Source organism: Aegilops tauschii, chromosome 3 (genome assembly GCF_002575655.3).
Source record: "Aegilops tauschii subsp. strangulata cultivar AL8/78 chromosome 3, Aet v6.0, whole genome shotgun sequence".
In the NCBI taxonomy this organism is placed as follows: Eukaryota; Viridiplantae; Streptophyta; class Magnoliopsida; order Poales; family Poaceae; genus Aegilops; species Aegilops tauschii.
In genome coordinates this window covers 265,299,265-265,324,284 of record NC_053037.3, presented here as the reverse complement: position 1 = coordinate 265,324,284, position 25,020 = coordinate 265,299,265, and the positions used below count along the sequence as shown (strand labels likewise).

General features: G+C 48.2%; 1 long non-coding RNA gene across 1 annotated transcript; it reads left to right on the top strand.

Annotated features, from left to right (window-relative positions):
* The first annotated feature begins 9,433 nt into the window (after window positions 1-9,433).
* On the top strand, window positions 9,434-11,287 carry LOC141042369 (uncharacterized). The gene is made up of 2 exons (XR_012204878.1): window positions 9,434-10,059; window positions 10,563-11,287. It is a non-coding gene; the product is annotated as an uncharacterized lncRNA (long non-coding RNA).
* Window positions 11,288-25,020: the final 13,733 nt, after the last annotated feature.

Genomic DNA, 25,020 nt, shown 5'->3' with positions numbered 1-25,020 from the left:
ATAATGGGGGCAAGTCCATACAAGGAAGATGTGTCAGTACAACTATGTACCGAGGGGCACTGCGGTTATTCTGTCCCCCCCCCCCACACACACGCACCCACACACCGCTAAAGATAGCTAATGGGGGCAAGTCATGTTACGGACTCGCCTCCGCATGCGACGCCGCGGCACGCCGCATCGTTGCCTTCTACGGCTTGTTCCTGGCTCAGCCTCGCCGGGATGGGGGAGGGGGGTCCTGACCCCACCCCCCCCGGCTCGGCCTCGTGCTAATGAGGTAGTGTTCTCGTTTGACAGGCGCAGTGCGGTTATTCTAATCCCCCCCCACACACATACGCACCAACACACCCTAAAGATAGATAATGGGGGAAGTCCATACAAGGCAGATGTGTCAGTACAACTATGCACCGAGGCGCAGTGCGGTTATTCTGTCCCCCCCACACACACGCATCCACACACCCCTAAGATAGATAATGGGGGCAAGTCCATACAAGGAAGATGTGTCAGTACAACTATGCACCGAGGGGCAGTGCGGTTATTCTGTTCCCCCCCCCCCACACACCCACACACCCCTAAAGATAGATAATGGGGGCAAGTCCATACAAGGAAGATGTGTCAGTATAATGCACCGAGGGGCAGTGCGGTTATTCTGTCCCACCCCCCACACGCACCCACACACCCCTAAGATAGATAATGGGGGCAAGTCCATACAAGGAAGATGTGTCAGTACAACTATGCACCGAGGGGCAGTGTGGTTATTATGTCCCCCCCTCCACACACACACCCACACACCCGTAAAGATAGATAATGGGGGCAAGTCCATACAAGGAAGATGTGTCAGTACAACTATGCACCAAGGGGCAGTGCGGTTATTCTGTCCCCCCCCCCACACACACACGCACCAACACACCCCTATAGATAGATAATGGGGGCACGCATGTTATGGACTCGCCTCCGCATGCGACACCGCGGCACGCCGCGTCGTCGCCTGCTACGGCTCGTTCCTGGCTTGGCCTCGTCGGGATGGGGGAGGGGGTCGCCCCCCCACACGCACCCACCCACCCCTAAAGATAGATAATTGGGGCAAGTCCATACAAGGAAGATGTGTGAGTCTAACTATGCACCGAGGGGCAGTGCGGTTATTCTGTCCCCCCCCCACACGCACCCACACATCCCTAAGATAGATAATGGGGGCATGTCCATACCAGGAAGATGTGTCAGTACAACTATGCACCGAGGGGTAGTGCGGTTATTCTGTTTCCCCCCTCCCCACACGCACCCCCCACACGCACCCACACACCCCTAAAGATAGATAATGGGGGCAAGTCCATACAAGGAAGATGTGTCAGTACAACTATGCACCGAGGGGCAGTGCGGTTATTCTGTCCCCCGCCCCACACACACGCACCCACACACCCCTAAAGATAGATAATGGGGGCAAGTCATGTTACGGACTCGCCTCCGCATGCGACGCCGCGGCACGCCGCATCGTTGCGTGCTACGGCTCGTTCCTGGCTCAGCCTCGCCGGGATGGGGGAGGGGGGTCGGACCCCCCCCCCCCCGGCTCGGCCTCCCGCTAACGCGGCAGTGCGCTCGTTTGACAGGCGCAGTGCGGTTATTCTGTTTCGCCCCCCCTCCCCACACGCACCCACACACCCCTAAAGATAGATAATGGGGGCAAGTCCATACAAGGAAGATGTGTCAGTACAATTATGCACCGAGGGGCAGTGCGGTTATTTATTCCCCCCCCCCACACACACACGCACCCACACACCCTAAAGATAGATAATGGGGGAAGTCCATACAAGGCAGATGTGTCAGTACAACTATGCACCGAGGGGCAGTGCGATTATTCTGTCCCCCCCACACACGCACCCACACACCCCTAAGATAGATAATGGGGGCAAGTCTATACAAGGAAGATGTGTCAGTACAACTATGCACCGAGGGCAGTGCGGTTATTCTGTCCCCCCCCCCACACACGCACCCACACACCCCTAAAGATAGATAATGGGGGCAAGTCCATACAAGGAAGATGTGTCAGTACAACTATGCACCGAGGGGCAGTGCGGTTATTCGTTCCCCCCCCCCCCACACGCACCCACACACCCCTAAAGATAGATAATGGGGGCAAGTCCATACAAGGAAGATGTGTCAGTACAACTATGCACCGAGGGGCAGTGCGGTTATTCTGTCCCCCCCCCCACCACACGCACCCACACACCCCTAAAGCTAGATAATGGGGGCAAGTCATGTTACGGGGGAAGGGGGTCTCGACCCCCCTTGGTGGGGGCAGTGCGGTTACCCACACACTCCTGAAGATAGATAATGGGGGCAAGTCATGCTACGGACTCGCCTCCGCAGGCGACGCCGCGGCACGCCGCGTCGTCGCCTGCTAGGGCTCGTTCCTGGCTCGGCCTCGCCGGGATGGGGGAGGGGGGTCACGACCCCCCTCCCCCCCGGCTCGGCCTCGCGCTAACGCGGCAGTGCGCTCGTTTGACAGGCGCAGTGCGGTTATTCTGTCCCCCCCTCACACGCACCCACACACCCCTAAAGATAGATAATGGGGGCAAGTCCATACAAGGAAGATGTGTCAGTACAACTATGCCCTTTGGTGCGGCGCGGTGCGGGGGCAAGTCATGTTTCGGCCCCTAAGATAGATAATGGGGGCAAGTCCATACAAGTAAGATGTGTCAGTACAACTATGCACCGAGGGGCAGTGCGGTTATTCTGTCCCCCCCCCCCCACACACACACGCACCCAATCACCCTAAAGATAGATAATGGGGGCAAGTCCATACAAGGAAGATGTGTCAGTACAACTATGCACCGAGGGGCAGTGCGGTTATTCCGTCCCCCCTCCCCACCACACGCACCCACACACCCCTAAAGATAGATAATGGGGCAAGTCATTTTACGGACTCGCCTCCGCATGCGACGCCGCGGCACGCCGCGTCGTTGCCTGCTACGGCTCGTTCCTGGCTCGGCCTCGCCGGGATGGGGAGGGGGGTCTCGACCCCCCTCCCCCCGGCTCGGCCTCGCGCTAACGCGGCAGTGCGCTCGTTTGACAGGCGCAGTGCGGTTATTCTGTTCCCCCCCCACACGCACCCCCCCACTCGCACGCACACACCGCTAAAGATAGATAATGGGGGCAAGCCCATACAAGGAAAATGTGTCAGTACAACTATGCACCGAAGGGCAGTGCGGTTATTCTGTCCCCCCCCCCCCACACGCACCTACACAACCCTAAAGATAGATAATGGGGGCAAGTCCATACAAGGAAGATGTGTCAGTACAACTATGCACCGAGGGGCAGTGCGGTTATTCTGTCCCCCCCCCACATGCACCCACACACCCCTAAAGATAGATAATGGGGGCAAGTCCATACAAGGAAGATGTGTCAGTACAACTATGCACCGAGGGGCAGTGCGGTTATTCTGTCCCCCCCCCACACACACGCACCCACACACCCCTAGAGATAGATATGGGGGCAAGTCATGTTACGGACTCGCCTCCGCAGGCGACGCCGCGGCACGCCGCGTCGTCTCCTGCTAGGACTCGTTCCTGGCTCGGCCTCGCCGGGATGGGGGAGGGGGGTCTCGACCCCCCTCCCCCCGGCTCGGCCTCGCGATAACGCGGCAGTGCGCTCGTTTGACAGGCGCAGTGCGGTTATTCTGTCCCCCCCCACACGCACCCACACACCCCTAAAGATAGATAATGGGGGCAAGTCCATACAAGGAAGATGTGTCAGTACAACTATTCCCTTTGGTGCGGTGCGGGGGCAAGTCATGTTTCGGCCCCTAAGATAGATAATGGGGGCAAGTCCATACAAGTAAGATGTGTCAGTACAACTATGCACCGAGGGGCAGTGCGGTTATTCTGTCCCCCCCCCCCACACGCACCCACACACCCCTAAAGATAGATAATGGGGGCAAGTCCATACAAGGAAGATGTGTCAGTACAACTATGCACCGTGGGGCAGTGCGGTTATTCTGTCCCCCCCCCACCACACGCACCCACACACCCCTAAAGATAGATAATGGGGGCAAGTCATGTTTCGGACTCGCCTCCGCATGCGACGCCGCGGCACGCCGCGTCGTCACCTACTACGGCTCGTTCCTGGCTCGGCCTCGCCGGGATGCGACCCCCCTCCCCCCCCGGCTCGGCCTCGCGCTAACGCGGCAGTGCGCTCGTTTGACAGGCGCAGTGCGGTTATTCTGTTTCCCCCCACACGCACCCACACACCCCTAAAGATAGATAATGGGGGCAAGTCCATACAAGGAAGATGTGTCAGTACAACTATGCACCGAGGGGCAGTGCGGTTATTCTGTCCCCCCCACACGCACCCACACGGCCCTAAAGATAGATAATGGGGGCAAGTCCATACAAGGAAGATGTGTCAGTATAACTATGCACCGAGGGGCAGTGCGGTTATTCTGTCCCCCCCCAACACGCACCCACACACCCCTAAAGGTAGACAATGGGGGCAAGTCCATACAAGGAAGATGTGTCAGTACAACTATGCACCGAGGGGCAGTGTGGTTATTCTGTTCCCCCCCCCCCCCCACACGCACACACACCCCCCTAAAGATAGATAATGGGGGCAAGTCATGTTACGGACTCGCCTCCGCAGGCGACGCCGCGGCACGCCGCGTCGTCCCCTGCTAGGGCTCGTTCCTGGCTCGGCCTCGCCGGGATGGGGGAGGGGGGTCTCGACCCCCCTCCCCCCCGGCTCGGCCTCGCGCTAACGCGGCAGTGCGCTCGTTTGACAGGCGCAGTGCGATTATTCTGTTCCCCCCCCCCACACGCACCCACACACCCCTAAAGATAGATAATGGGGGCAAGTCCATACAAGGAAGATGTGTCAGTCCGACTATGCACCGAGGGGCAGTGCGGTTATTCTGTCCCCCCCCCCCCACACACACACACGCGCGCACCCACACACCCCTAAAGATAGATAATGGGGGCAAGTCATGTTACGGACTCGCCTTCGCATGCGACGCCGCGGCACGCCGCGTCGTTGCCTGCTACGGCTCGTTCCTGGCTCGGCCTCGCCGGGATGGGGGAGGGGGTCCCCCTCCCCCCCCCCCGGTTCGGCCTCGCGCTAACGCGGCAATGCACTCATTTGACAGGCGTAGTGCGGTTATTCTGTTTCCCCCCACACGCACCCCGCCACACGCACCCACACACCCCTAAAGATAGATAATGGGGGCAAGTCCATACAAGGAAGATGTGTCAGTACAACTATGCCCATTGGTGCGGTGCGGTGCGGGGGCAAGTCTTGTTACGGCTCGTTCCTAGAACAAAACTCACAAGAACTAGATCAAAAAAGTATCAGTCCAAGTTACTGGTGGAGTCAAGTACTAGATTCAAACAACAACAAAAAGGAAAAATTGACCGCCCAAGGACAGGCGCAGGCCCTGACGATGCTAGATACTTGAACTCGAGCCCGTTGGCGAATCCATAGTAATCCGCACAACGCAGGGCCCACCGTCCAGGGCCCTCAGGTCATGAGAAAGAGCGAGCGCCGTGTATAAGCGCTCAGGTAAGTGTTTAGAGGAGTTCGACTGGTGAGCCTCCGCTGCGCTTATAAACAGGTCTAGAACCCCCTCGACTAGCGAGGTGGGACTAAACCCATAGCGCACGCGCAAGCGGCGCTGCACAGCCGCGTGGACGAGCTATCTGGGCCGAAAACAACGACTCAGGCAGATGGCCCAACATAGTACTTCGCCCCATTACAAAATTCCAGGCAATCACACACGACAAAAAAATGCAGATAATTTTAAAAAAACCTCACAAGAAATAAGTTCAAAAACAAATAATGTAAAAAGTTCAAACGCATCTTAATTGTAAGAACTAAAAAAAATAGAAATACATATATTTTTTGTAAAATTAAACGTAGAAGATTGTAAATAAAAATTTCAGAAACAAATTTATAAAAAGTTCAACTACTACAATTCATAAGGTTCAAGTAAAAAAATAGTGTGCAGCAAAGATTAAAATCTTTTAATTTTAAAAAATACTAGAACTATCATTATTCAACTGTAAAAAGAAAAAATTTGATCCAAAATTGATGTAAAAAAGTAAGAAAAAATGTTATACAACAAACAAATTTGATTGCTAATTGACAACCTAAAATAGTTCAGTACTATCATTAACAGAATGTAAGTTCAGCAAACTCAAACCCAAAAAAAGGGGTTCTACAAAAATCATCAGCGTATAGTTCCGTCTGCGAGCTATGTACATGAAAATATACTAGTCAAAACAAAGGATGCCCATCAGTTCAACTATAGAATTGTTCCAGTACTAATATAAAGAATATATAAGTAAAACAGTTATACTTGAGCAAAACAAATAGGAAAAGCATTACATAACTTGTTCCAAACCATCTGATAATACAATAGAATTCAACCATCTCACATGCAAAAGTTTTAAAGAAAAAATACTGCAACATAATCAACCACACACAAATCTCACAACCGGCGTCATTTGCCACATTTAAACCTACAACACATAAATTCTGAACATCAGAGAGTCATCTTCCCTAGAGAACATAACCATAACCACATCACCATCCTCAAATCCAGACTCTGCCACAAACTCCTTCCACCCAGTAGTTAGGTTGATGCAACCATCAAAGTCGATGTGGTAGGCAACTTCCATCAACTGATACCCATTTTTGTCTGAAGTCTCCATCTTCAGAACACCGGAACTAGGAGCAACAATCCTGATCCTGGGTGACATTTTCTGCAAATGGGCATGGGAGTACAAAACAAAAGTGAACATCTGACATAACTGAATTTTTACACAGATATAGGAACGGTTTGCATAACAAACTGAAAAGAAAAAATCTGAACCAAAACAGTAACACAAAACTGACTAGTCATGTGAACTGACTAAACTGAAGAAATATACATATCAATACACCTACAGTAAAAACATCTGACAAAAAATAGATCAAGGATTATACAAAAATGGATAAAAACTGTTTAGTAATGAACAAATACACACAGAAATCCCTACTGTTAAATTCTGACAAAACCAAATAAAAAAATATAGACAAACTATTCATAACACTAAACTACAGATCCAGTCCATGGGATTCAAAAAGAGACCTACAAAAAAAGTAGAAAACAAAAGAATAGAAACAAATACCCATGATTCCTTCAAGTCACCAACCGTCAGGCGACAAACATATGGCGCACGAAACCCATGGTTGCTGTACAGCAGACAAGAAAGTTGACCACGGCGCTGAGTCTGGGTGAGCTCCAAACCAGATTTGTACACACAACCGTCAGCTATGCGCGCCATCTTTGCCAGGCATCCACATGAACAATCCTCCATGGAACACACAGGAACAGGGAAGAAAACAACGGAGAGAAGAGGGAGGAACCTAGATCTAATTCTGGAAGAAGGAAGAAAAAGGACGGGGAGACTGAGCCACACACCACACATAGATGGATAGAATTTATAGCCAGGGAGACTCGCAGATTATAAAAATAATAAATAGGCAGGTGGGCAGCCAACTGGTAGGAAATAGTTATTATACAAGCCATGCAACATTTGACCGCAAATCAGTTCAACTTCTGACAAACAAGCAGTTCAAAAGTGCACATGTCAAAACATATGCAGATAAAACAACACATTCAAAGATAAAACAGTTCAATTCATTTAGTCATTCAAACATCTGCTCCCTCACAACAAAAATCTTAAAAACATAATCTTCACTACTTCAGTCATAACGATCAAAGAAACGACGCCATTTGGCCCTGGTGGATGGATGTGGAGCCGTGGCTGCTCTCGCCCTAGCCCAACTGATGATCTGAATATGGTTCCTTCCCCTGCCCTCTGGGAAAAGAAGCTCCAATTCATTGGAGTTGCAAGTATCCATCACCTCGCGCGCAAGGCGTCTGTTGAACTCTCCTCCAGTTCCTCCTCGGCAGCACGTCGTGCCATCTGCCTGCGCCTGCGCCTCCTCCTCCTCCTCCTTTGCTCCGCTACTGCAGCCCTCACATCGACGGCATCCCCTCCTCCTCTGTGACCTCTCCCAACTCAGGATCCATCTCGCTTGTCTTTGCTTGCAGCTGGTAGAATGAAAGTGACAGAGGGCTCAGGCTTTATAATCAAAGTGCAGAAGTATCGGTAGGCAGCCAGTTCCGATGTCAACGCACATTAAGACAACTTTGACACGCAGCAGTCCAACTACACATACGATAGCAATTCAAACAAACACTGAAAAACACGCAACTTAATTACACAGTTTGACCAGATTACAAGAAAAAACACAGCCTACAGTCAGCCACCATACACCACCTCCGCCAACGACAAAATAACATGGGAATCTAGGGTAGAAACAACTCAAAAGAAGCAAAATTGACAACGCAAATATTTTCATACAATCCTCATATCTCTCCCTGCAACACCAATTCGAAAGTAAAACAACAGAAAAAGAAGAACACATTTACATGGTGGGCGTGGAAAACGACCAAGAACACCAAAACTTGTAATCAGAAATTACAAATGAAATTAATATCCAAAAACTCTAACATACCGATAATTCTCACACCCAAAACAACAAATAGGACGTAAATTGAGGCCTACGAACACCACCGTAAACACCAACGCCCAAAACACGTCCGCCGCCAAATACCCACGCTGTCACCTCCGGTGACTACAGATCGCAAAACACAACCAGGTGAGCGCGCGCACGTGCGGAACCCCTTACATGTCTCCTCTAGCAACGAATAGCCCGCAGCATCGCGCCGGAGAACGCCCGGAAGCTCCACGTTGCATCCCCTATTTCCGCCCGTCGTACACGCAGGAAGATCAGTTCAAGAGGAAAACTACGTCAGTCCAACCTGTAAACCACGACAGTTCAAGAAGGGTAACAGAATAGCCCAGATGTGTGTCATATATATATATATATATATATATATATATATATAATATATATATATAATCCATCCTACCAGCCGGTGGTAGTTACCCCACATATCTCATATACTACCATGTGGTACTATATATACTATTTTATTATTTTAAATATGTTCATATACTATATCTAAGATATTTCAAAGCAAGTTGCATGAAAAAATTGCATATGAGCCCATAGTTTTTGTTATATTTGTGAAATACGTACATATTTATACGTAAAAAAGAGCATACTCAAAACATGGTACATACTACCTAAAAATTAGTATATATACTACCTAATCATTGTTATATACTACATACTACACGTACGTACTCTCGGTTTCGATAGATACTACATACAACATACAAAAAACAAGTGATGGTATAGGAGCCACGAGGTGTTCTAATCCCAGAATTAGAATAACTATTTGGATCACAGCCAGGAGCCACGAGGTGTTCCGGAACTCCCGAAAACCCCACCGGACCGATTACATAAAAAAAAAATACCCCAGCCCACCCGCTGCCCCGATCCCCACATCAACCTCCCACGATCCCCTCCCCCGAGGGCCGCCACCCTCCTGGATCTCGCCGCCCCGCGCGCCTCCTCCCGTTGGCCGACCTTCCCAAGGCGCCGCCCCCCCCCCCCCCCCCCCCCCAGCAACCCCCAACGAGAGCCTCCGCCGCATCCCGCGTGCCCCCCGTCGGCGAGCGGCTCCCTCCTCGTCGCCGGCGTCGTGCCCCGCCGTCTACACGGGCGCAGAGGCTCGCCGCCTCAAGGACCGGGTTACAGGCCCCGGTCTCCGGCCAAGCTGCCGTCCAGGGGTTCGACGCCGTCGGGAGTCAGACGCCTTGGGAGGTCACGCCGTATCCCGCCTGCATGCGTCCCTCGCCGACGCATCTCCAACTCACCATGGACGGCTTCCTCGTCGGGCTCGATCTTCTTCTCCAGCCTCTGTTTTGCTAGCCTAGCTTTCCTCCGGCCGCAGCAGCACTCAAGCCGTTCGCCGCTGCTACCTCCGGCCGTTCAACTACACTGCGCCCTCACCTCATTGCCATTCCACATCCTTGGATGGATTCTTCCTCACGTACGTGCGTCCTCTATTTTTCTTCTTTCTGGTTTCTCCGGGTGTCCGTTCCCTTCCAGTGGCAGGTAAAATTTTCATCCTCGCTCATACGTTCCCTTCTGTCGCAGTAGTATCATCAGATGACATACCCGTAGCTTTTCTTCCAGACATTTTCCTGAATTTGATTATAGAACAAAAGGCAAAAGGGCCAAAAGACTTCTTTGCTTGGCTTCAGTGTCTTGCGGTTTTGTCTTGTCTAAGATAGACAAAAGGGAGATGAGCTAATTAAACTTTTCATACGGTTGATCGTCGCATCGGAACAAGAAAAGGCCAGACAGGCGTTCTTCCAGCATGTGCATCATGCCTGTAGGCAAAAAGGAAGAAGCTTCACTGACAGAGCTACTAGCCAGTGTACTAATAGTCTAATACTTTAGGGAAAGCTCCAGCTTTCCAAAGACTATTATGATAATACAGATCAAGTGTCAGAGGGTGTGACTAACATATTAGGTTCGGTGTGCAAGCATGGAAGCACAGACCATGACGCTATGATGCATTTTGACGTGGATGTTTTTTCTTCTCTTTGACGCAGTGCTGCCGGCACCACCACGGGAATTGCAGTCGCAACCAGATGGCACACCACCACCGCGAGCCACTCGTCGGCGACCACCAGCCCATGTGTGCACACGGGGCCTCATGCGCGGCGCCACTGATGGGGATTGGGCGTGACCTGCACCTGGAGGAGGCCTCGACCTGCAGCTAGAAGAGGCCTCGACATGCAGCTGGCCGCGTGCCGCCACACCAGTCTACAACCTATAGCTGGCGCCGCACGCCCAGGCCGTTCAACTTTGGCACAGCAGGTCGTTCAACTCCGCCTGTGCTCCTCTTAGATTACCTTCAGTCAAGACTGAACACAAAAAATCAATCAATTCGGTACAGTGCGGTTGTCTTGATTAGTCTTTCTTGCAAACAAAAAAGAAATGCCCGTACCTTTTGCATGTATGAAATGGGGAGCCAGAAAATGTGAACTACCCTGTGGAATCTTCATATACTTCCCGCTGCCTCTTCTCTTCTTTTTGCTGTGAGTCTGTAAATTGAAGATTAGTCATAACAGGGGAAGAAATAGTTACAGAGAGTTTTTCGTAAAAATTCAGAGATGTTGTTTAGATCTCTATGGACTTTCGTACATGTTTATGCTAGTTCATGCTCGTTTGTACTTTCTTTTCTTCTTACTCTGGTTCAGATTTTGGTTCGAAAAGTATGTGCATGTTGATAGAGACAATCTGTACAAAGAACTTCAAATATTATTGCCCCCTAGGTTCATGTCTTCACAAGATGTACCATTATTTTTTCTCTCTCAAAAACTGTCTTTTCAGCACTACAGCAGATCCAAAATCCCGAAGAAAATCATGGCAAAAAATAAAAAAGAAAGTCCAAAGAGTTTGGGGACAAAGGTTCAAAGAGGATTTCTGTAGTGAATATTTTTTTATTGCTATGCGAAGTACCTTGTTGTTCCTGGATGATGAGCATTTCGTTCCCATATACTCCTTGCTTTTTAAAGAATGAAGTTCAAAAACAAAAAAACGAGAAGTTCGGAATGTTCAACTTTTACAACAACAAAAAATCATATATTGTTCCTGTTACGATAAGAATAAAACGAAGAAGTTCAAATTAAAATAACAGAGCAATTCGATGTTTAGAGCAATTCGATGTTTATATACCAAGAAGGAAAACACGCGTTGCCAAAAAAATGGTAACTTTGGAAGTTCAAAACTAATAAATTGGAGAGTTTGAAAAAACAAGAAAACAAAAAATAGACACACATATGTTTGTACAATAAAAATTCATGGATTTTCCCTTTTTCAATAAAAGCCCAAAATCTATAAAAACAAAACAAAAATTGTTTCGTTGTTTGTAACAAAAACATATGTTGACCTATCTAAAAAAATCCCAGGAAGATCAAAGTAAGAGCAGTTCAATTTTTTATAAAAAAAGGATTTTAGCCATTTCTAAAAAGACCTAGAAGTTCAAATTAGAAAAATTGATCATTTCAAAAATTATAAAAATAATGGTTTTCCCTGTTTCTAGAAAAAAACCTAGACGTTCAAATTTAAAAGAAGAAGTCCAATGTTTATTACAAACCCAAGACGGTCAAACTAAAAAAGGAAAGCATCTCAACGCAAATTTATAAAAAAGGATATTCTCCGTTAAAAAACCCTTGAAGTTAAAACATATGTGATCATAGGATGGTTAAAACATTTTCTCCGTTAAAAAAATGTTTGATGCTTATTTAAAAACATATTTTTTCTAAGAATAATACTAAGAAGTTCAAATTAAAATAAAAGAGAAGTCCGAATATTATGAAAAACTTGGATTTTTTGCGTTACTAAAGTATAAAACAAAGAAGTTCAAAGTAAAAAAGGAACAACTAAAAAATTTTAAAAATAGATTTTCCCCATTTCTAAGAAAACTAGAAGTTCAAATGAAAATAACGAAGTGGTCCGATGTTTACTTGGAAACTAAGATTTTACCGTTATTAAAATACTCAAATATCCCTTAGTATTGAAGAATCAACCATGAAGTTTAATAAAACCAGGAAGTCCATTTTAAAAAGATGGAGAAGTTCAATGATTATAGAAAACTCATATTTTCCTCGTTATTAAAGAATGGAAACAAGAAGTTCAAAAAAAATAACAAGAAGTTCAACTTTTAAAAATAGAGCGCTTCAAAATTCCATAAAAAAGATTAAGAAATAAAACCAGGAAGTCCATATTAAAAGATGGAGAAGTTCGATGATTATAGAAAACTCAAATTCTCCTCGTTATTAAAAAATAGAAACAAGAAGTTCAAAAATAAAAAATAAGAAGTTCAATTTTTAAAAATAAAGCGCTTCAAATTTTTATAAAAAAGGATTAAGAAATAAAACCAGGAAGTCCATATTAAAAAGATGGAGAAGTTCATGATTATAGAAAACTCAGATTTTCCTCGTTATTAAAGAATGGAAAACAAGAAGTTCAAAAAAATAAATAAGAGGTTCAACTTTTAAAAATAGAGCGCTTCAAAATGCATAAAAAGGATTAAGAAATCAGATTAAAAATTCATAAAAAAACTCATATATTTTCACGTAACCAAGAGAAGTTTAGATTGATAACTACCAGAAGTTCACGTACTGCACAATGTGCATTTTGTATTAAAAAAAGAATAAAAATGCAAAGTCTAAAAGTTTTGTTGTTATAAGTTCAAGTCCTCGATCGGATAAAGTTGAAAAAATTATTGTGAAAGAGGTTTGTACAAAAGGAATATCATTTGTGTAACACGGACGAAATGAATGGGAAAAATTACAAACGAAAATACGTCACAGAAGTTTAACGTGAAAATAGTAGGAAGTTCGACTACTATAGTGAATGAATTTCAGATGAAAAACTTTTCAAATCGTCACGAGTATGAAAAAAGATCAACACGGAAAAGTTGCGTGTTTACATCAGCTTTCCACCGGTATATTACTTAATCAATTCCGGTGAGTATTCCGGTAAGTGGATGGAGAGCTGCGGGCAAAAAAAATCACGTGAAAAACAGAGTGAAGTTCAGGTACACGCGCCGAGAAGTTCAGGTTCTTCACGCGGTGCATTTTCGAAGAATCTGTTTTGCGATAAAGGCAGAACGAGTGATCTCGCCGTTTTCGAAATTACATGAAAACGGCCAGGAATCAGAGAAAACCATGAACATGAAAAAGTTTCGCATTTTCCGTAGCTTTTCAGCGGTATATTATTTGCCTCATTCCGATAGAGTTTGTAGAAATTACGGGGAAAATACTTTTTTAGCCATTTTCAAAATTGACTTAAAACCGTAAGGAATTGGGAGAAACAATATATACAAAAAAGTTCCGCATTTGTTCAAGCTTTACAATGCCATATCATTTGCTGCATTCAGACGTACGGTTAAAAAATTAGCTCGAAAATACGAACTCGGTGGAACTTGTATCGTTTTCTAAAGTACTTTTAAACCGTTCAAAAGTAGAAAAAACTTTTAACATGAAAAAGTAGCGCATGTTCATAGGATTTCCAACGCCATATTATTTGACTCAATTGGATTAGCCGTTTAGACATGGCATCGAAAGCGAAATTCTACGATTTTCCAAATTACTCTTTATCCATAGGGAATTAGAGAAAACATTCAACATGTGGAAGGAGCGGTTTTGCAGTAGATTTCCAACGCCATATTATTTGCCTCATTCCGATAAATGGTTTAGAAATGCGATCAAAAATACAATTCACGTTTTTTGTATGAAGAAAAACGGTTTTCAAAACTGCTCTTAAACCACTTACATTTTGCCAAAAATTTAACTTGGGTCATGATACTGGTGTACATAGCTTTCCAACGGTATATCGCAAGCCCCATTTGGGCAATGTTGGCGGAAGTTCAACCTAGCACTGAAAGAAGTTCAGGTCGAACAACTCAGGCAGTAAAATTGCAAAAAACGCAATTTCATCACGACCCGAGAGCAAAATCCGCCAACGAGCGAGATTCCTATTTAAAACCGGTATTTAGTTGCTAAAAATGTTTCTAGATTACACTAACATCATATAGAACATGACTAAACAGAATAATTCGCGGGGGAAGCCACGGTTGCGAAGATAGCCCGAAGGTCGGGTTCGTACAGAGAGAAGTCCAGGCGCGTTACTCAGGCAATTCAGGTTGTGATCAGAATATTATTCTGATCCCGTGATCAGAATAGTGTTTATGTATATATATATATATATCAATTAGGCTTCAAGTGCGTACTTGTTAGTTAAACCTATGGTTAAAATGTCACACTAAATACGACTAGTAAGTAGTACAATAGCAGTACTAGTATACGTCGGTCAAATTATTCATCATGTCCACACATTGAATTGACGTGACAACACGCTGCGCGTGAGGTGACACAAGAATCCCGGCGGCGTGTTCGGGTATTCTGGACTTCGGATTTGGAGTACCACTTATCTGTCGAAATCTTTCATCATTCACTTAAAACAGTCGATTGATCATACATTGAGTACCATATAACTGGAATTAACCGATGCAAGTCGAAGAAGGATTGGCCGGTGCTGCCAGCTGGCGTCAAGTTTGATCCCACGGATCAAGAGCTGATCGAGCACCTTGAGGCCAAAGTGAGTGCTAACAGCGCGAGATCTCACCCTCTCATCGATTTGTTCATACCAACCATCGACAGCGAGCACGACATATGCTACACCCATCTTGAGAAACTTCCAGGTAAGTCACCGATCGGCCGTCTACTTGCACAAACATATTCCTTTGTTTATAGCTCTATTTTTCTTTTTAGACGCAGACCTGGTGAAGCAATTACAATTTGACAGTTAATAAAAAGTGAAACAAGTGACTGCAACATGCCAAAGATGTTATGAAAATGCCAACTACGTACACTAAAACATGTATTCGACAATACTGCAGGTATCACATTGAGTGGCCTAAGCAAGCATTTCTTCCAGCACAATTCCAGGGCGTTCAAAAGGGGCACGTGGACACGTCGCAAGATACAGTCAGAGTGCGGCATGCACGCGATGTGGCACAACACCGGCAATACCTTGCCGGTGATGGTCAACGGCCGGCAGACGGGCAGCAAAAAGGTTCTGGTGCTGCACACCAACAAGAACTTCGACCAGCAGAGGACCAACTGGAGCAAGAGAAGGAGCGGGAGCTGGTCCTCTGCAAGATTTTCTACCAGACGAACACTAGGGCCAGGAGTAAAAAGATTATAAGTTAGTTTGGTATTGGTACTTGTACTACCTTGTCGTCCGCAAGTTGGTATTGTTGTTAACGATCCTTTGGTATGAACTTGGCATTTGCTTCCAACCATCATGCCGTGGGTCGACGTGGATATAAAGCTGAATCATTTGTTTCGAAACGAATTTTCAGGCACCTGATTTTTATTTGATGGGTAGCATAAGCACCTGCCGTTCGAATTCCCAGTTCTCCAAATTTTTCGAAACAAGTGCATGCACTTATTATCACGATGAAAAAACAATATCCCTGCTGCATCCCAGTTACAGTCTGTACTTGCAGAATTCTCTCGTTTATTGAGCACGTATATTGTTTTTTCAGGTCGAGCAAGTTTCAACTGGGCTGTAGACTGCACAGGCTTGGTTTTGTTTTTAACAGGCCCAGCCCATGACGACAACGGGGCGCAAAGATCCATCAACTATCTACTGGCCTCTGGCACGCCAGCGTTAATTATATTTTGTCTTACAACATCCGCAGGCAGTTTTTTTACTGAATCAAACACACAACCCAATTCTATTTTCCTCTTGAAACGCATGTCCTACATCCGTTTTCTAATCTCTACCTATAGTTTTACTAGTTCATATACACGTATCATTATATTGTAAATACATAAAATTCCCTTTTCATATTTACATCCTTATTTTTGTTGTTTTTCCCTCCCAGCGCTGATTTTTTTACCACTGGTTTTCCCTTAAACCAACTCAATTGTCCCACGTCTTATTTGCTTACAAAAACAAAACGATTTTTTTGGCAAATCAATAAGTTCTAAATGTTTATCATTTCGGGATTACAAAAGTTTGGACTCCACCGAAATATGCAAAATAAGGTTGTTGAGGATATAGACCTTAGAGTCACCCGCCAGGAGGGGCCGGGTTACTCATAATGGTCATCGCCAGAAGCCCGGCGCCAAGCTTGAAGACGGTGGGCCAAAGATGGGCTTAAGACCCGGATATGGCTTAAAGCCTGTAGTTACAACCATCATTATGGTAGAACTTGTAGTGTAAGGCAAGAATAGTTGAGAGTCCGAGCCGGACACTCTTATGAGCCGGCCGGGACTCTGAGAGCCACTGGGCGTCAGCCTCCCTATATAAAGGGACGACCCGGCAGCGGTTTAGGGGCAAGAGAGATCTGATCGAGAGCCAGGCATAGCAGTTAAGCTCCCTGGTCATCGAAACCCTAATCAATACCACCTCAACTGGATGTAGGCTTTTACCTTCACCGTAAGGGGCCGAACCAGTATAAACCCTCGTGTTCCTTGTCCCGTTAACCCCTTCAAGCTTCCTAGCGGCGATGGCTCCACGACTAAGTCCTAGCTTGAGGACATCTGCCGTGACAATTCCACGACAGTTGGCGCCCACCATGGGGCCAGCGCACGGTGGATTTGAGTTCTTGAAGGGCAGCTTCGAAGGGCTCAAGGGGTACGCTGTGGGCCGGATGACCAAGAGTCGTCGTGGCAAGCTCTACATCGACGATGCAAACTGGGGCCCCGACGCCGGCTCAATCGAGTACGGGTACCGGGTCCCCTTCGGCGAAATTCATGTTTTCATTGGCAAGATTGGCGAGCCGGGCCCTGAGCCGGATCTCTGCGCCGATCTCATCGAGACGGCTCAGCGCGCACGACCCGCCCGAGCCATGCCTGCCTTAAAACATGCTTTTGTGGGATGTATCCATGGAGGGCTCTCTCATAGATCTGGATCTGGTGATCAGACGGCCGCCGGCTCTGACGGTGAGTCGTCCACAGATGAGTCAAACTCGTTGTATCAACTTCAAGATGGCAGGCTCATGGGTTGTTCCGATGGTGACAGTATTCCGGACCCGTTTGAGCCGCCGAGCCGGGTTGGAATCTTCATGGCCGGTGCGCAGCCTGCTCAGAACCCTGCTGCTGGAGCGGGAAACCCGGTGCCCTCGCCGGCTCATGTGCTGATGGATCTCACGGACAAGATGACGGCCCTGTTGACCGCCGCGGTTGACCCGGCGGTTCAAGCTCAGCATGATGCGGAGGTGGCGCAGTTAAAGTTAGATCTAGTGAAAGCCAAAGAGGATCTGGCAGCGGAAGGGATCAGGATGGCTGCGGAGAGGGCGGCTCTCGACGCCCAAACCAGTTGATTCAGGCGCAGTCCTTCCGGCTCATGATGGATCAAAACGCGTCCAATGAGGTCATGAGAAGGAGGCATCAAAAAGCCCAATCTCGACTCCCTCTGGTTTACGATCCTCGAAACCTCTTCAACACGCCAGGTGCAGGGTCTAGTAACCCGCCAGGGATCATAGTGCCTGGGTCTGGGACCCCCGTTCAGCCGCAAGTGATGGGGCCTCCCCGGGTGAACCCTGCCCCGCCTCAGTATGTGCCAATACCGCCGGGTCATTATGCTAACCCGCTGGAGAACATGGTTGCCGCAGCAGCATGGCTGGCGGCCCTCCCAATTGACGGCGACTCTCCAACGGCTATTGAAACCCGCCGGGTCAGGGAACTCCTTCAGACAGCACTGGCGCAGCAAGAGGCGTACTCTTACAGCCGGGACAGGATCCACTCGACCCCTCGTCCAGGCCGGAGCCCGAGTTATAACAGACACATGGTCTCAGCGACCGGCTCAAGTAATGTCCGACGCCATGACCCGCCCCCTGGCCATGGCCCGGTTCATAACGGAGCCTTTCACGCAGCAGACCAAGACAGAGCGCGGCAAGAGGCGGAGCAGGTGCCTCAGTTGACGGCTTACCAGACTCCCCCGGCTTATCCGACGACTTCCGTCGACGTGGGTATCCCTACCAGGACTGGAGGTGTCCCTTGTTTAGTGCCAGCTCTCCGCAATGAATGTCTACCAAGGACTTCAAAGGCCCTAGGAAGGTGCCTAATTACACGGCTGACTTACAACCCGCAGCCTAGATCAAGAGTTACGAGATGGCCATGGAACTGCTGGAAGTCAGTGAAGCGGCAATGGCCAAGTACTTCACCATGATGTTAGATGGGACTGCCCGCACTTGGTTGAAAGGGCTACCACCGAATTCCATTGGGTCTTGGCTGAGCTGAAAGCCCGGTTCATCCAAAACTTCAAGGATACCTGTAGGCAGTCTATGTCAATTGTGGATTTGACTAACTATAAGCAGCAGGAGGGTGAGTCTACGACACATTGGGTTCGCCGGGTTAAGGAGATAATACATTCCTCTGATAAGATGGATGCCGGCTCTGCAGTCTTAATGTTGGAACAGAATTGTCGTTTCGTGCCCCTGAAGATGAAACTCGGGCGGCTTAAGCGCGACTGCAATGATATGGGTACACTGATGGCGTCTCTCGTCAAGTACGCCGATTCTGATGGTACCAAGGACCCCGCTTCAGATGATGAAAGGACAGGGAAGGGAAAGAAGAACGGCAATGGCAAGGGTCCTCAGCATAACCCGGGGAACCAAGGAGGTGGCAAGCGCAAGGTCGATGGCAGCCTAGAGTTCGTAGCCAACGCCAGCTCACAGGGTAATAACCAGCGACGCAAGGGGAGGCCCCCTCCCCGAGCCGGCGGGTCAGGCCCGACGCTGGAGCAGCTGTTGAATGAGCCTTGTCCAAGGCATGGCTCTAGAGAGAAGCCAGCTACTCATCTATGGAAGGATTGTGCAATCATGAAGGCCTTTAAGAATTCCAACGCCTTTAATGGAAATAGTGGCCCGGGCGGTGGCTCAGGCGCCGGCGGCTTTCACGGCCCGGGCGGCGGCTCAAATTCTAATCCTCAGAACGGTCAAGGGGGCTTTAATCAGCAGTCTGGCCAGGGTCATCAACAGCAGCAGGGGGGTTATCAGACCAATCCAAAGCAGCTTAGCGGTGGACAGTATCATGTGTTTACCACCAGTCTGTGTAAGCGAGATCAGAAGCTTCATAAGAGGGCTGTGAATGTTGTTGAGCCGGCGGTTCCACGCTACTTGCGGTCGTCTGAGCAGCCTATAGTGTGGAGTAGGGAGGATCACCCTCCCCGGGTGGATAATCCGGGTCACTTGGCCTTGGTGGTGGCTCCTCAGATGGGAGGATATAAGTTCACTAAGGTGCTCATGGATGGAGGCAGCAGCATCAACATCCTCTATTATGAGACGTTCCGTCGTATGGGGTTGATTGATAAAAACCTCAGCCAGTCAAACACTATTTTCCATGGTGTGGTACCTGGTACGTCGGCTTATCCAGTCGGCAAGATCGAGTTGGAAGTGGCCTTTGGAGATGAGCACAACTACAGGGTGGAAAAATTGACCTTTGAGGTGGTCAAGATAAGAAGTCCGTACCATGCCATATTTGGGCGGCCGGCTTACGCCAAGTTCATGGCACGGCCGTGTTACGTGTATTTACAGCTCAAGATGCCGGGTCATAATGGGACCATTACGGTTCACGGCAGCCGGAAGGTGGCCTTGGAGTGTGAGGAAGGTGATGCAGCCTATGCAGAATCTGTTTGTGCAACAGAGGAGTTGAAGTTTTACCAAGACAACGTTGACCCAACAGATATGACCTCTCTGAAAAAGCCAACTACGGAGCATGAGCCGGCAATGAAATTTAAGTCGGCTGATGAGACTAAACTTGTTGATTTCGTTCCAGGAGATTCATCTCAGCAGTTTAGCATCAGTGCCAATCTGGATCCAAAATAGGAAAGCGCGCTCATCGAGTTCATCCGTGAGAATAGGGACATTTTTGCATGGAAGCCGTCTGACATGCCAGGTGTACCTAGAGAACTCGCTGAGCACACTCTCAATGTTGATCCGAAATTTAAGCCGGTCAGGCAGTTCCTTCGGCGGTTTAATGAAGAGAGGCGGAAAGCTATTGGTGAAGAGGTGGCCCGGCTCTTGGCGGCCGGGTTTATCGTTGAAGTCTTTCACCCAGAATGGTTAGCTAACCCGGTGCTCGTACTCAAGAAGAACGGCACCTGGCGGATGTGTGTGGACTACACGGACTTGAACAAGGCGTGTCCGGCTGATCCTTTTGCCCTTCCCCGTATTGATCAAATTATTGATGCTACGGCAGGTTGTGAGCGCTTAAGTTTCTTGGATGCTTATTCCGGATATCATCAGATTAAAATGACAGTTAAGGACCAGGAGAAGACAACGTTCATCACTCCCTTTGGAGCCTTCTGCTATGTGTCCATGCCCTTTGGACTCAAGAGTGCACAGGCGACTTATCAGCGTTGCGTGCAGAACTGTCTTCATAACCAGATTGGGCGCAATGTTCATGCTTATGTGGATGATATTGTGGTTAAATCCAGGAAGGAGGAAACCCTGATAGATGATCTGAGGGAAACCTTTGATAATCTCCGGGTCTACAAGATGATGCTTAACCCGGCCAAGTGTGTTTTTGGTGTTCCTGCAGGCAAACTCTTGGGTTTCTTGGTTTCTGACAGAGGCATTGAAGCTAACCCGGAGAAGATCAAGGCCATCACCTCCCTGGCTAAGCCGGCGTGTATAAACGACGTCCAGCGCCTGGCGGGTCGCACTGCTGCTTTAAGCCGTTTTATAAGCCGTTTGGGGGAGAAGGCTATGCCATTATATCAGTTGATGAAGAAAACTGATGACTTTGTCTGGAATGATGCAGCCAATACGGCTTTTGAGGATTTGAAGAGACAGCTGGCCGAGCCCCCAGTCCTTGCTGCTCTGGTTGACAAGGAGCCTTTATTGCTGTATGTGGCTGCTAACACACGAGCCGTCAGTGTGGCCGTGGTGGTGGAGCGCAAGGAAGAGGGTAAGGAGCATCCGGTTCAGCGGCCGGTTTATTATGTCAGCGAAGTACTCATTGAGTCCAAGCAGCGGTATCCGCATTGGCAGAAGCTTGTTTACAGTGTGTTCATGGCAAGCCGGAAGCTTAAGCATTATTTCCAGGGTCACCCCATCACTGTGGTCAGTTCTGCCCCCCTTGGAGATATCATTCAGAACAGAGAGGCCACAGGGAGAGTGGCTAAGTGGGCTATAGAGCTCGGACCTCATAGTCTGAAATACGTGCCACGCACTGCTGTTAAATCTCAGGCCTTGGTGGATTTCATCAATGATTGGACAGAGCTACAAGTGCCCGAGCAAAAGCCGGATAACACGTATTGGACTATTCACTTTGATGGGTCCAGGCAGTTGGAGGGCTCGGGGGCTGGAGTCGTGTTGGCTTCCCCTAAAGGTGACAAGTTCCATTATGTGCTACAGTTGATGTTTCCTTGCACTAACAATGCGGCTGAGTACGAGGCCTTGCTCCACGGTCTTCGGATGGCTAAGGAGATGAGCTTGAGCCGGGTAAGGTGCTTCGGCGACTCAGACTTGGTGGCTCAACAAGTATCAGGAAAGTGGGACTCCAAGGACCCTCTCATGGCGGCTTATCGCCGCGAAGTTGATGCCATTGCTGGGCACTTTCTGGGTTACCAAGTAGAGCACATCGATCGCAGGAAGAACGAGGCGGCTGATGCCTTAAGCCGGCTGGGCTCTCAGCGAAAACCGGTGCCGCCCAATACTTTCCTGGACGTCTTGCATAACCCTTCTGTTAAGTTGCCCACAGAGGAAGACTTGGCTGTCCCTGACCCGGAGGCATGACTGGTGGCGGCTCTCCACATCATCCCGGACTGGACAGTGCCCTATTTGGCTTACATGACCCGGGGAGATTTGCCTGAGGATGAAACTTTGGCCAGGCAAATAACCCGGCGGTCTAAGTCCATGGTTGTTATCAATGGTGAGTTGCATCGCCGCAGCGTTACGGGGGCGTTCCAGCGCTGTGTCTCCCCTGAGGAAGGTCAAGAGATCTTGCGTGAGATTCATGAAGGGGACTGTGGCCATCACGCCGGCTCAAAGTCTCTTGTGGCCAAGGATTTTCGTCATGGTTTTTATTGGCTGACGGCTCATGCTGATGCGGAGGACTTGGTCAGTAAATGTGATGGTTGCCAAAGGTTCTCGCGACGGGCTCATGTGCCAGCTCAGGAGCTGAGGATGATCCCAATTACTTGGCCCTTTGCGGTCTGAGGGCTTGATATGGTTGGGCCTTTTAAAAGGACCAAGGATAAGAAGACCCACCTCTTGGTGGCAGTTGACAAATTTACAAAGTGGGTTGAAGCCGAACCAGTTAGCAAGTGTGATCCAGCCACGACGGTTCAATTTATGAAAAAGGTGATTTTTCGCTTTGGTTTTCCGCACAGCATTATAACTGACAATGGTACCAATCTATCCAAAGGCGCCATGGAGGAGTTTTGTCAACGAGAGCATATCCGACTTGATGTTTCATCAGTGGCTCGTCCTCAATCCAATGGTCAAGCTGAGAGGGCTAATCAGGAGATCTTGAAGGGTATCAAGTCTCGGCTTTTGGTCCCTTTGCAACGGACGCCGGGTTGTTGGGTGGAGGAGTTGCCCTCCGTGTTATGGAGCATCAACACTACTCCTAACAGGTCTACAGGTTTCACGCCTTTCTTCATGGTTTATGGGGCAGAAGCAGTCCTCCCCAGTGACATCCGTCATGACTCACCTCGAGTGGCGGCTTATGTTGAGGCGGATAATGAGCAGGCGCGCCAGGATGCTCTTGACTTGTTGGACGAACAGCGTGATGTGGCAGCAGCTCGCTCAGCGATTTACCAACAAGACCTGCGCCATTATCATAGTCGCCGGGTTAAATCCCGGGTCTTCCAGGAAGGCGATCTGGTGCTCCGGCTCATCCAAGATCAAACAGATGCGCACAAGCTATCCCCGCCTTAGGAAGGGCCCTTTGTGGTCAGCAAGAATTTGCACAACGGGTCATATTACCTCATTGACATTCGGGAGCACAAAGATTCACGTAAGTCGGAGGAAGAGACCCGTCGGCCGTGGAATATAGCTCAGCTTCGGCCTTACTACACTTGAGCCACCGGCTCTCATAATGTACATATTTCTCTAAGCCATGTATATATTATGATAAGCAATAAAGCAGGACCTCTGTCCTTTTTTCTCCTCCAAATGTGCACGTGTTGTTTTCATTGCAAGATCACATGGTAACTTGAAGGAGGATCCGGCTTATGATCGTATTCGAATCTAGCCGTAGGCAATAAGATCACTTGGGGGCTTCCTGTTCAAACATAGGTCGTATTCGAACCAAAGAGAACATAGCTGTCGATACCCATTTGATTGGCAAAGTGCCGAGCTCATTGGGGAGTTTTCTTTGATCATGTCTGAATCACAAGTTCAACCCCCTTTGGGAACCGACGTGGATCGTATTCGAATCAGCCGTTAAACAATTCTTAAAGTCATTTGGGGGCTTCCTGTTCAAACATGGGTCGTATTCGAACCAAAGAGAACATAGCTGTCGGTACCCTCTTGATTGGCATCGCCACACCCACTGGGGGCTATATGATCGCATTCGAATCCTAGCATAACCCCTTTGGGACGGGTCTCTGGTCGTATTCGAACCGGAAGCCCCTAAGTTTTTCTGATTTATAGCGAGTTCTTATGATTATTTCAAGTATGCACGGCGGGTCTCACTTTGCCAGCTTAACTTTGATTTACAGTACTAGTCGAATACAATCGGCGTTATTAAATACTGGTAAACCGAAATTGAGGTACCAACCTTATTGCCCGGGTTATCTAAGCCGGAAGTTGCTTGTAGGCTGGTAAGCGTGTTATTACGGCTATATCAAGGACATAATTGAGGACCAGTCTTTTTTGATTCATATTCTGGGTTATATGTCTAAAACTATGATTCTCAGTGCGGTAAGCCGCCTAGAGACTTATGATTTGTCCTTCTATGCAGGATAGTTAAAGGCAACTATTTGAGCTTAAGGAAAATGAATGATCGATTATGACCCGGAGAAGTATTAAGGAGACAACTTCAATGGAATTCAGCATTCAACGCGTGCACGATGGCACGGCAAAGTTAAAGTGTTGATGCTACTCTATTACAAGACTCATCGAGTCCAAAAGGGTGAAGCATTGTTTAGTAAGCCGCCTGCAGAGTTATGATGCTTGCTGGGTTGAAGTTTCCGGCTCATCCCTCTCTGCTCCTCCGGCTGTTCCCAAGACCTGGAAAGTTGACGACTTCCAGTCAATGCCGCTCAGAGCTTCAAATTGTGCTTCCTCGTCAATTAACCCGGCCGGGTCAATCTCCGGGGCAAAGGTGTGCTTCCGAGTCGGCGGGACTAAGCTGATGGCTTCATAGCGCGGAGTGGGGATCCTCTGATTCTCTGAATCGTAACCCGGCTGGTACTTCGTCAGATCCGTATCATTGCCAATCAGAGTGGCCACCGGGCGTACGATCTTCACGCAGGCTGCAAAGTTCCTTTGGTCGAAGTGGGTGCCGTCTTCCTTCAAACTGGGGTAGCCCA